Genomic DNA, 12,975 nt, shown 5'->3' with positions numbered 1-12,975 from the left:
CTGGGAGGGAGCTGTGAAGGAAGAAACGTTTCCACACACTAGGAAGACGCTTCACTGGTGGAAATGGGGTAGGTGGGGGGAAGCTTCAGAGCCACAGAGGAGAGCACAGCAACAGCGGTGCAGAGGGCAAAGCAGAGAGATTCACTCACAGAGGATCAGTCCCGACCAGCACTCACCACACTGAGAGGCTTGTTGGCTCACGCGCTGGGGCGGGTGAGGGCTGGGAGCTGAAGCTTGGGCTTTGGAGCTCAGATCCCAGGGGGAAGACTGGAGTTGGCTGCGTGAACACAGCCTGAAGGGAGTTAGTGTGCCAGAGCTAGCTGGGAGGGACTCCAGGAAAAAGTCTGGACCTGCCTAAGAGTGAAGAGACCATTGTTTCAGGGTGCACAAGGAGAGGGGGTTTCTTCCTTCCATGTGTGCCCACAGAAGGCAGAGCACCACATAAATGAGCTCCAGAAACGGATGCAAGCTGTGGCTATCAGCTCGGACCCCAGAGACGGGTATGAAACACTGACGCTGCTGCTGCAGCCACCAAGAATCCTGTGTGCAAGCACAGGTCATTATCCACACCCCTTCCGGAACCTGTGCAGCACGCCACTGCCAGGGTCCTGTGTTACAGGGACAACTTCCCTGGGAGAACACAGGGTGCACCTCAGGCTGTTGCTACGTCATGCCGGCCTCTGCCACTGCAGGGTTGCCCCAAAACACATAACCGGATGTGGCTCTGCCCACCCGAATAACAAGATCCAGCCCCACCCACCAGAACACAGACACCAGTCCCTTCCACCAGGAAGCCTACACAAGCCACAGAACTAACCTCACTCACTGGGGGCAGACACCAAAAACAATGGAAACAACAAACCTGCAGCCTGCAAACAGGAGACCCCAAACACAGTAAGTTAAACAAAATTAGAAGACAGAGAAACACGCAGCAGATGAAGGAGCAAGGTAAAAACCCATCAAACCAAACAAATGAAGAGGAAATAGGCAGCCTACCTGAAAAAGAATTCAGAGTAATGATAGTAAAGATGAATCAAAAATTGGAAACAGAATAGAGAAACTACAAGAAACGTTTAACAAGGACCTAGAAGAATTAAAGAGCAAACAAACAATCATGAGCAACACAATAAACGAAATTACAATTTCTCTAGAAAGGATCAATAGCACAATAACTGAGGCAGAAGAATGGATAAGTGACCTGGAAGATAAAAGAGTGGGAAAAAATACCACAGAGCAGGGCTTCCCTGGTGGCACAGTGGTTAAGAATCTGCCTGCCAATGCAGGGGACATGGGTTCCATCCCTGGCCTGGGAAGATCCCACATGCCACAGAGAAACTAAGTCCATGTGCCACAATTACTGAGCCTGAGATCTAGAGTGCGTGAGCCACAACTACTGAGCCCATGTGCCACAACCATTGAAGCCCGTGCGCCAGAAGCCCGTGCTCTGCAACAAGAGAAGCCATGGCAATGAGAAGCCTACACACCACAATGAAGAGTAACCCCTGCTCACCACAACTAGAGAAAGCCCGTGCACAGCAACAAAGACCCAATACAGCCAAAAAACCCCACAAAAAACCAAACCAAAACAAAAAAATACCACAGAGTGGAATAAAGAAAAAAGAATGAAGACGTCTCAGAAACTACTGGGACAACATTAAATGCACCAACATTAGAATTATAGGGGTCCCAGAAGAAGAAGAGAAAAAGAAAGGGACAGAAAATATTTGAAGAAAGTATAGTTGAAAACTTCCCTAACATGGGAAAGGAAATAGTCAATCAAGTCCAGGAAGCACAGAGAGTCCCAACAGGATCAATCCAAGGAGAAACACGACAAGACACATATTAATCAAACTATCAATAATTAAATAAAAGAAAAAATATTAAAAGCAGCAAGGGAAAAGCAACAAATAACAAAGAAGGGAAATCCCATAATGTTAATAGCTGATCTTTCAGCAGAAAATCTGCAAGGCAGAAGGGAGTGGCAGGACATATTTAAAGTGATGAAAGGGAAAAACCTACAACCAAGACTACTCTACCCAGCAAGGTTCTCATTCAGATTCGAAGGAGAAATTAAAACCTTTACAGACAAGCAAAAGCTAAGAGGATTCAGCACCACAAAACAAGCTTTACAACAAATACTAAAGGAACATATCTAGGCAAGAAACACAAGAGAAGGAAAAGACCTACAAAAACAAACCCAAAACACTTAAGAAAATGGTAATAGGAACATACATATCGATAATTACCTTAAATGTAAATGGATTAAATGCTCCCACCAAGAGACACAGACTGGCTGAATGGATACAAAAACAAGACCCATATATATGCTGTCTACAAGAGACACACTACAGGCCTAGGGACACATACAGACTGAAAGTGAGGCGATGGAAACAGATATTACATGCAAATGGAAATCAAAAGAAAGATGGAGTAGCAATTCTCATATCAGAAAAAATAGACTTTAAAATAAAGACTATTACAAGAGACAAAGAAGGACATTACATAATGATCAAGGGATCAATCCAAGAAGAAGATATAACAATTGTAAATATTTATGCATCCAACATAGGAACACCTCAATACATAAGGCAAATGCTAACAGCCATAAAAGGGGAAATTGACAGCAACACAATCATAGTAGGGGACTTTAACAACCTACTTTCACCAATGGACAGATCATCTAAAATGAAAATAAATAAGAAAACACAAGCTTTAAATGACACATTAGACAAGATGGACTTAACTGATATTTATAGAACATTCCATCCGAAAAGAACAGAATACACTTTCATCTCAAGTGCTCCTGGAATATTCTCCAGGATAGATCATATCTTGGGTCACAAATCAAGCCTTGGTAAATTTAAGAAAATTGAAATCGTATCAAGTATCTTTTCTGACCACAATGCTATGAGACTAGGTATCAATTACAGGAAAAAATCTGGAAAAAATACAAACACATGGAGACTAAACAATACTCTATTAAATAACTGAGAGATTACTGAGGAAATCAAAAAATACCTAGAAACAAATGACAATGAAAACACAATGACCCAAAACCTATGGGATGCAGCAAAAGCAGTTCTAAAAGGGAAGTTTATAGCAATGCAATCCTGCCTCAAGAAAGAAGAAAAATCTCAAATAAACAGCTTAACGTTACACCTAAAGCAATTAGAGATAGAAGAACAAATAAACCCTAAAGTTAGCAGAAGGAAAGAAATCGTAAAGATAAGATCAGAAATAAATGAAAAAGAAATGAAGGAAACAGTATCAAAGACCAATAAAACTAAAAGCTGGTTCTTTGAGAAGGTAAACAAAATTGATAAACCACTAGCCAGACTCATCAAGAAAAAAAGGGAGAAGACTCAAATCAACAGAATTAGAAAGGAAAAAGGGGAAGTAACAACTGACATGGCAGAACTACAAAGAATCATGAGGGATTGCTACAAGCAAGTATACGCCAATAAAATGCACAGCGTGGAAGAAATAGACAAATTCTAGAAATGCACTACCTTGCAAGACTGTACCAGGAAGAAATAGAAAATATAAATGACCAATCACAAGCGCTGAAATTGAAATTGTGATTTAAAAATCTTCCAACAAACAAAAGCCCAGGACCAGATGTCTTCATAGGCGAATTCTATCAAACATTTAGAGAAGAGCTAACACCTATCCTTAACAAACTCTTCCAAAATATAACAGAGGGAGGAACACCCCCAAACACATTTTACAAGGCAACCATCACCCTGAAACTAAAACCAAAGATGTCACAAGAAAGAAAAAAGAAAACTACAGACCAATATCACTGATGAACATAGATGCAAAAATCCTCAAAAAAATACTAGCAAACAGAATCCAACAGTGCATTAAAAGGATCATACACCATGATCAAGTGGAGTTTATCCCAGGAATGCAAGGATTACTTCAATATACGCAAATGAATCAATGTGATACACCTTATTAACAAACTGAAGGATAAAAACCATATGATCATCTCAATAGATGCAGAAGAAGCTTTTGACAAAATTCAACACCAATTTATGATAAAAACTCTCCAGAAAGTAGGCTTAGAGGGAACTTTCCTCAACATAATAAAGGCCATATATGACAAACCCACAGCCAACATTGTTCTCAATGGTGAAAAACTGAAACCATTTCCACTAAGATCAGGAACAAGACAAGGATGCCTACTCTCACTGCTATTATTCAACATAGTTTTGGAAGTTTTAGCTACAAAGATCAGAGAAGAAAAAGAAAGAAAAATAATCCAAATCAGAAAAGAAGTAAAACTGTCACTGTTTGCAGATGATGTAATACTATACATAGAGAATCCTAAAGATGCTACCAGAAAACTACCAGAGCTAATCAATGAATTTGGTAAAGTAGCAGGATACAAAATTAATGCACAGAAATCCCTTACATTCGTATACACTAATGATGGAAATTCTGAAGGAGAAATTAAGGAAACACTCCCATTTACCACTGCAACAAAAAGCATAAAATACCTAGGAATAAACGTACCTAAGGAGACAAAAGACCTGTATACAGAAAACTATAAGACACTGATGAAAGAAATTAAAGACGATACAAACAGATGGAGAGATATACCATGTTTTTGGATTGGAAGAATCAACATTGTGAAAATGATTATACTACCGAAAACAATCTACAGATTCAATGCAATCCCTATCAAACTACCAATGGCATTTTTCACAGAACTAGAACAAAATATTTCACAATTTGTATGAAAACACAAAAGACCCCGAATAGCCAAAGCAATCTTGAGAAAGAAAAACGGAGCTGGAGCAATCAGGCTCCCCGACTTCAAACTATGCTACAATGCTACAGTAATCAAGACTGTATGGTACTGGCCCCAAAACAGAAATACAGATCAATGGAACAGGATAGAAAGGGCAGAGATAAACCCATGCACCTATCGTTACTTAAATTTTGACAACAGGAGGCATAATATACAATGGAGAAAAAACAGCCTCTTCAATAAGTGGTGCTGGGAAAACTGGACAGCTACATGCAAAAGAATGAAATTAGAACACTCCCTAACACCATACATGAAAATAAATTTAAAATGAATTAAAGGCCTAAATGTAAGGCCAGACACTATAAAACTCTTACAGGAAAATATAGGCAGAATACTCTATGAGAAAAATCACAGCAAGATCCTTTTTGACCCACCTCTTAAAGAAAGGGAAATAAAAACAAAACTAAACAGATTGGACCTAATGAAACTTAAAAGCTTTAGCACAGCAAAGGAAACCATAAACAAGATGAAAAAACAGCCCTCATAATGGGAGAAAATATTTGCAAATGAGGCAGCTGACAAAGGATTATCTCCAAAATATACAAGCAGCTCAATATCACAAAACCAAACCACCCAATCCAAAAATGGGTGGAAGACCTAGATAGACATTTCTGCAAAGAAGATATACAGATTGCTAACAAACACATGAAACGATGTTCAACATCACCAATCATTAGAGAAATGCAAATCAAAACCACAATGAGGTATCACCTCACACCGTTCAGAATGGCCATCATCAAAATATCTACAAACAATAAATGCTGGAGAGGGTATGGAGAAAAGGGAACCCTCTTGCACTGTTGGTGGGAATGTAAATTGATACAGTCAGTATGGAGAACAGTATGGAGGTTCCTTAAAAAACTAAAAATAGAATTACTGTATGACCCAGCAATTCCACTACTGGGCATATACCCTGATAAAACCATAATTCAAAAAGAGACATGTACCACAATGTTCATTGCAGCACTATTTACAATAGCCAGGACATGGAAGCAACCTAAGTGTCCATCGACAGATGAATGGATAAAGATATGGCTCATATATACAATGGAATATTACTCAGCCATAAAAAGAAATGAAATTGAATTATTTGTAGTGAGGTGGATGGACCTAGATTCTGTCATACAGAGTGAAGTAAGTCAGAAAGAGAAAAACAAATACCATATGCTAACACATATATATGGACTCTAAGAAAATAAAAAGGTTCTGATGAACCTAGGGGCAGGACAAGAATAAAGACGCAGACGTAGAGAATGGACTTGAGGACACGGGGCAGGGGAAGGGTAAGCTGGGACGAAGTGAGAGAGTGGCACTGACATATATACACTACCAAATGTAAAATAGCTAGCTAGTGGGAAGCAGCCGCATAGCACAGGGAGATGAACTCAGTGCTTTGTGACCACCTAGAGGGTTGGGATAGGGCTGGTGGGATGGAGACACAAGAAGGAGGGGATATGGGGATATATGTATATGTATAGATGATTCACTTTATTATACAGCAGAAACTAACACAACATTGTAAAGCAATTATACTCCAATAAAGATGTTAAAAAAAAGAAAGCACATAATGTCAAGTTGTCCCTCTATAGTTGTGACTTGAATATTTTATTAAAGTGATGACCAGCAGAATTTTCCATTGTAAAGGTATATTTTTCCTTTGTGATACCTAAGAATACATAGAATATTGACATAGATGACTGAGGGTTTGAAAGGACCTATTAAATATCATACCCATGTTGCATCCTAGTTCTGTGCTAATGGTAAATAGCCCAGGGAGAACCATATTCAACTGTTGTTTTTTACCTGTTCAATAACAATCAGACTGATTCTACCCTATGTCTTGGACTATAAAACCCCTGGAACTCCAAAGGAAGTTTGCTAGGTCTCTTACCTACTGGCACTTGTCACAAATGTCTACATGAATAGATTCTACCAATGTGATGGGTTCCCATGATATATGGAAAGCTGCAGAGGGATGGAGACAGTACCGATTGACAAACGAACAGATATGAGTGTTTGTAGTGGAATACCTCACTTTCCACAGTCTATTCAGTCACTTGGAGGGAGTAGGGCTCTTGTGGGCCACAGTGGCAGAAGCCCCACAACAGCACTGCCTAATCTTTGAATTACAGGTTTGGTGGATTTACCTTGAAGCTGAAAATCCAATGGAAGCCCTCTGAATTCCACTCCTCCAGTGCATCTAAATGCTTCTGTAGGCCCTAATTTCCTGCATTTGCCTATGCTTGAAATTTTTAAGAAAACATTCCTCATTGGACCCTGTCTGACAGAGGTACAAATATATAGAAATTTAAAAGAAACACTTAAAACAAAATTTGTGCCACAGTAGTCCCAAACATTTTATAGAGAGCTAAATTTTTCTGGCATTTCAATAAATGGACATTATGTAGAAATATGCAAATTAGAATACAGATGTGATATAATGTTAGTAATGGTACTACTCCTAAGCTCTTTAGTCAGTTAGGACTTCTCATTGAGAAACAGTGGCCCTTCATCCAAATTCAATAAGCTAAATGTCATGCTTTTCCTTTTAAAATAATCTGTAAATTTTCTTGACATTATACTTTAGAGTCCACCACAAATGAGTGAACACACCCATGAGTGGTGTTACTCACCTTTTCTCTAATATAAACAGGTCTCTCATGGGGAAAACAGTGTATTAGCTTTTCTACAAATCATGGCCCCTTGAGTTAAGCAAAATAATGCTGGACAGATTTCCAATTCAGCTGCTTTAGAAACATTCTGTGAAAGTTATCAAAAAATCCTTTCCCATGGTGCTCACTTGTCTAAATGGAAGCATCTGGTCTGAATATTAGTGCACAGTGGAAAAGCTCAAGGGGAAATATGCCACTTTTCTTTTATAAAACCCAAGTATTAACTCCCTGCATGTTCCCAAGTCCTCCAACATTTTAGGGTCGTGACTTCCTCTTTTAACAACTCAATAAGACCTCTTTCTTACACTAAGGAGTCTGGAGGGCTGAAGAGCCCCAAATTGTTCTTAGAGGATTGTTAAGGAATTACATTGTTCCCACATGCCTCTCATCTTTGTTTCCTACTTTATCCAAAGTTCTACTACTCTTTCATAATTATTTGCCTCCCATGGAACCTATTCACCTACTGCACAGCTTATCCCAGACTAGACATTTGCCTTCTCTTTAGTTACCCCCAGGAGAATAGAGAATTTTACTGAAATTATCAGGTTAACAAAAGGAAATTTAAGCATAGAAAAAGCAACAGTGCAAAATTTAATATTAACCTATTTGTTTCTGAAGCCCCTCTTCATTGCTCTCTATAGGGAATTTTCTTTTTTCTTTATTTGGGGGCAAGGTTGCCCTCCTAGTCATGGTCCAGGCTGCCATCATGTTGCCTTAGAATCCTTCTCCATGGTTGGCCTTTCTCTATATCTCCTCTTCTTTTTTATTCTCTAGTCTCCCCATACATCCTCTTCTCACTCCCAAACTCCTGGTGTTTTATTATTTATGACATAAAGCAATTGTTTTTGCCCTGATCCATCAATATGAGACCTGTGGCCTCACTTTCCCTTATCAAAAGACAGTTAAAGTGTTCTCCAACACTTCCAAGTCATCTTCTCTCTTCTCTAATGACACTAAGAGATTGTTATCAGTTAAGAATAGATTTTTCATCATGAATAGCAGTGTTATAATCACACTGATGGGGAAGAGCAACATTTTCCCACAAAATGGGAAATGTAAGTGTGATAATATGGCTCCAAAAAGTCATCAGTGACTATTCTAAGTTTTAGCAACATAGCACTTTAGGCCTGTGTCCCTTTCCTTTATGGTCATAATATGGATGTTCCACTTTCAGGCAGGAAGAAGAGCAAATGCTTAAAAAAATAAGAGAGAGAGAGAGAGAGAGGACGTTAAAGGGACAAGCCAGACCAATTTTCTCCTTTTAAAAGAACTTCCTGGAAGCTCCATCCAAAATTATCTACTTCATTGATGAGCTCTAGTAGTTTTCTGGTAGCATCTTTAGGATTCTCTATGTATAGTATCATGTCATCTGCAAACAGTGACAGTTTAACTTCTTTCCCAGTTTGGATTCCTTTTATTTCTTTTTCTTCTCTGACTGTCATAGCTAGGACTTCCAAAACTATGTTGAATAAAAGTGGGGAGAGTGGACATCCTTGTCTCTGATCTTAGAGGAAATGCTTTCAGCTTTTCACAGTTGAGTATGATGTTAGCTGTAGTTTTGCCGTATATGGCCTTTATTATGTTGAGGTATGTTCCCTCTATGCCCACTTTCTGTAGAGTTTTTTTTTTTTTACCATAAATGGGTGCTGAATTTTGTCAAAAGCTTTTTCTGCATCTATTGAGATGATCATATTGTTTTTATTCTTTAATTTGCTGATGTGATATATCACACTGATTGATTTGCAGATATTGAAAAATCCTTGCATCCTGGGATAAATCCCACTTGATCATGGTGTATGATACTTTTAATGTATTGTTGGATTTGGATTGCTAGTGCTAGACCTGTATTATACAACCACCACTCTACAAGGGTGTGTACAAATTTATGACTCTGTTAGTAAAAAAGAAGCAAATGACTATTTGGTAGGCCACCAGAAATGTCCATGTGCTGAGCTAACAGACATCTTACAAATAGGAGATCCTATTACTAAGTAGCAAGCTTACTATATACAGCCAAGCATTCAAGCTAAAAAATGGCTTTGAGAAAGCAGAGAGGGGGTTGAGATGTCAAGAGCAGATCCCCAGTTTATTCCCACCAGATATTCGCTCTGGTCCAGAATAGATGCGCTCTCTATGTGAGATTCACAGAAGCACTTCACGCTGGTTAATTTTCCCCACCAGGCTGCTTTCATTCCTTCCTACCAGTCTGCAACCAGTTTTTTCCCTTTTTGTTGAGGTGAGGAGATGAAACCATTTTCTTTTAGTCTTGATTTTTTTAAATTAGGTAGGATAATGTTCTTAGGCCAGATCTTTTATGTGAAAGGGGGTGGATAAAATATGTATTCTCTCCATCTTGAGAATGCTCCCCCAGAGTCTTGAGATATTTTTTTCTTCCTTTATATCTACAAAGTCAGTCAACAAATTTATGGAGTCTGCTAACTGCCATTTATTGTGCAAGGTATTGGGAATCTCAAAATGGATGAGAACTCATCTTTGCCCTGTAGAAGCTCACAGTTTTAGAGGTAAGATAGGTTCATAAACAGACCATCACAGTGCAATGCAGAAAATTCTACAATAGTGGTATTCAGAGAGTGCTGAATTGGGCAAGTAACACAGCCAGAAAATAAAGGGAATTAGTGATGCTTCACAAAGGAGTACTCATTTACTGAATCTTTAAAGGCAAGTGGGGACGGGGACCTACCAAGCAGAGGTAAAACATGAACAGAAAGGAAGAAACATCTAGTATGTGCAGAGAACAATAAGGCAATTTGTGGTTATTAGAACACAAAGTGTGAGGCAGATAGTGCTTGGAGAAGGCTTAGGCCAGATCATGGAGGACCTCATATACCACCTTAAAACCTTTAGCTTAATCCTGCAATTGATGGTGAATTTTTGAAAAATTTCAGAGTAAAGACTGACAAGATCTGAAATACATTTTAGATCTGGCTTTAGATTGAAAGAGGGGAAAATAAATAGTAAGTACTATTTATTTAAATACTAAATAGTATTTAGTAAGTAGTAAATACTAAATAGTATATACTAAATACTAACTCCCCATGCCTAACAGTATGGCTTTTTCAGGCTTTTAAAGGATAGTAGTTATCCATTGGTCTTAGGAGCCAAAAAATTGGTGCAACTCCAAATAAAAGTAATAAACCTATCTTCCTCTTTTGCTCTGGTCACACTTCTAATACTAATCATCCCAATTATAAAAACTAACACAGATTTCTACAAAAGTGACAAATATCCATCATATGTAAAAAATACCGTCTCGTGCTTTTATTACCAGCCTAGTTCCAACAATAATATTCCTCCACACAGGCCAAGAAATAATTATTTCAAACTGACATTGAATCACTGTCCAAACCCTTCACTTAACACTTAGCTTCAAAATAGATTACTTCTCAATAATATTCGTACCAGTAGCATTATTTGTTACATGGTCCATTATGGAGTCCTCAAGATGGTACATACACCTAGACCCTTACATTAATCGGTTCTTCAAGTACCTACTCCTCTCCCCCATCACCATGCTAATCCTTGTTACTGTCCATAACCTCTTCCAGCTTTTTATTGGATGGGAGGGGGTTGGAATTATATCCTTCCTACTCAGTGGGTATGGTACGGACGAGCAGACGCAAACACAGCTGCTCTCCAAGCAATCTTATATAACGCATTGGGGATGTCAGGTTCATTATGTCAATTGCATGATTCCTGTTTAACTCAAACACACGAGACCTGCAACAAATTTTTATACTCGACCTAAATCCCTCAAACATCCCCCTTACAGGACTCGTACTAGCTGCAGCCAGAAAATCAGCCCAATTTGGACTTCACCCCTGACCCCCCTCAGCAATAGAGGGCCCCTGTATCAGCCTTACTCCACTCAAGCACAATAGTTGTGGCAGGAATCTTCCTACTTATTCGATTTTACTCCTTAACAGAAAACAACAAACTTATTCAAACAATAGTGCTATGCTTAGGAGCCCTCACCACCCTATTCACAGCCATACGCGCTCTTAACCAAAATGACATTAAAAAACTTGTCGCTTTCTCCACTTCAAGCCAGTTAGGCCTAATAAGGGTAAAAATCGGCATCAACCAACCCTATCTAGCATTCTTACACATCTGTACACATGTTCTTTTTAAGGCCATACTATTCATATGCTCCGGATCCATTATTCACAGCTTGAACGATGAACAAGATATTCGAAAAATAGGAGGCCTATTAAAGGCTTTACTTTTCACCACAACAGCCCTTGTTATCGGGTGTCTGGCATTGACAGGAATGCCTTTCCTCACCGGCTTCTATTCTAAAGACTCGATCATTGAAGCTGCTAACATATCTTATACCAATGCTTGAGCCCTGTTAACTCTAATTGCCACCTCCTTCACAGCTATCTGTAGTACCTGCATTATCTTCTTTGCCCGACTAGGACAACCTCGCTTCTCTCCCCTAACCTCCATCAATGACAACAACCCCCTCTTAATTAACTCCATCAAATGCCTACTAATTGGAAGTGTCTTTGCTGGATTCATTATCTCCAACAACATCCCCCCAACAACAGTCCCCCTAATAATCATACCCTTACATCTAGAACTAACTGCTCTTGCAGTAACCATCCTAGGCTTTGTATTTGCACTCAAAATTAACCTTAGCACACAAAACTTAAAATTCATCTACCCCTTAAATATCCTTAAATTCTTTAGTCTCTTAGGATATTTCCCCACCATGATGCACTGTCTACTTCCTTACCTAAACCTATTAGTAAGCCAAAAATCAGCATCCTCCCTTTTGGACTTAATCTGATTAGAAAACATTTTACCAAAAACCACATCCCTTATCCAACTAAAGTTCTCCACATTAATCTCAAGCCAAAAAGGCCTTATCAAACTATACCGCCTATCATTCCTTATTACTCTCACCCTTAGCATGCTTTTATTTAATTACCACAAGTAATCTCCATAATAACCACAACACCAATAAGCAGCGACCAACCAGTAACAATCACCAACCAGGTACCATAACTATACAATGCCGCAATCCCTATAGCCTCCTCACTAAAAAAGCCAAAGTCACCAGTATCATAAATAACTCAATCTCCCAACCCATAGAACTTAAACACAACTTCCACCTCCTCATCCTTTAAAATATAAAATACCATAAAAAAATCTATTATCAGCCCTGAAAGAAACGCCCCCAAGACAGTCTTATTAGAAACCCAAACCTCAGGATACTGCTCAGTGGCCATAGCCATCGTATAGCCAAACACAACTAATATCCCCCCTAAATAAATAAAAAACACTATCAAACCTAAAAATGAACTACCAAAGTTCAACACGATCCCTCACCCAACACCACCACTCACAATCAACCCAAAGTCCGCATAAATAGCTGAAGGTTTTGAAGAAACCCCCACAAAACTGATCACAAAAATAACACTTAAAATAAATACAATATATGTCATTATCATTCTCACATGGGTT

At 38.9% G+C, this 12,975-nt stretch overlaps 1 pseudogene; it reads left to right on the top strand.

Moving 5' to 3' along the window:
• The first annotated feature begins 462 nt into the window (after positions 1-462).
• LOC133101719 (NADH-ubiquinone oxidoreductase chain 5-like) lies at positions 463-12,448 on the top strand (annotated as a pseudogene).
• Positions 12,449-12,975: the final 527 nt, after the last annotated feature.

This window comes from Eubalaena glacialis, chromosome 11 (assembly GCF_028564815.1).
Source record: "Eubalaena glacialis isolate mEubGla1 chromosome 11, mEubGla1.1.hap2.+ XY, whole genome shotgun sequence".
NCBI classification, from domain to species: Eukaryota; Metazoa; Chordata; class Mammalia; order Artiodactyla; family Balaenidae; genus Eubalaena; species Eubalaena glacialis.
This window is presented reverse-complemented; position numbering and strand designations above follow the sequence as displayed.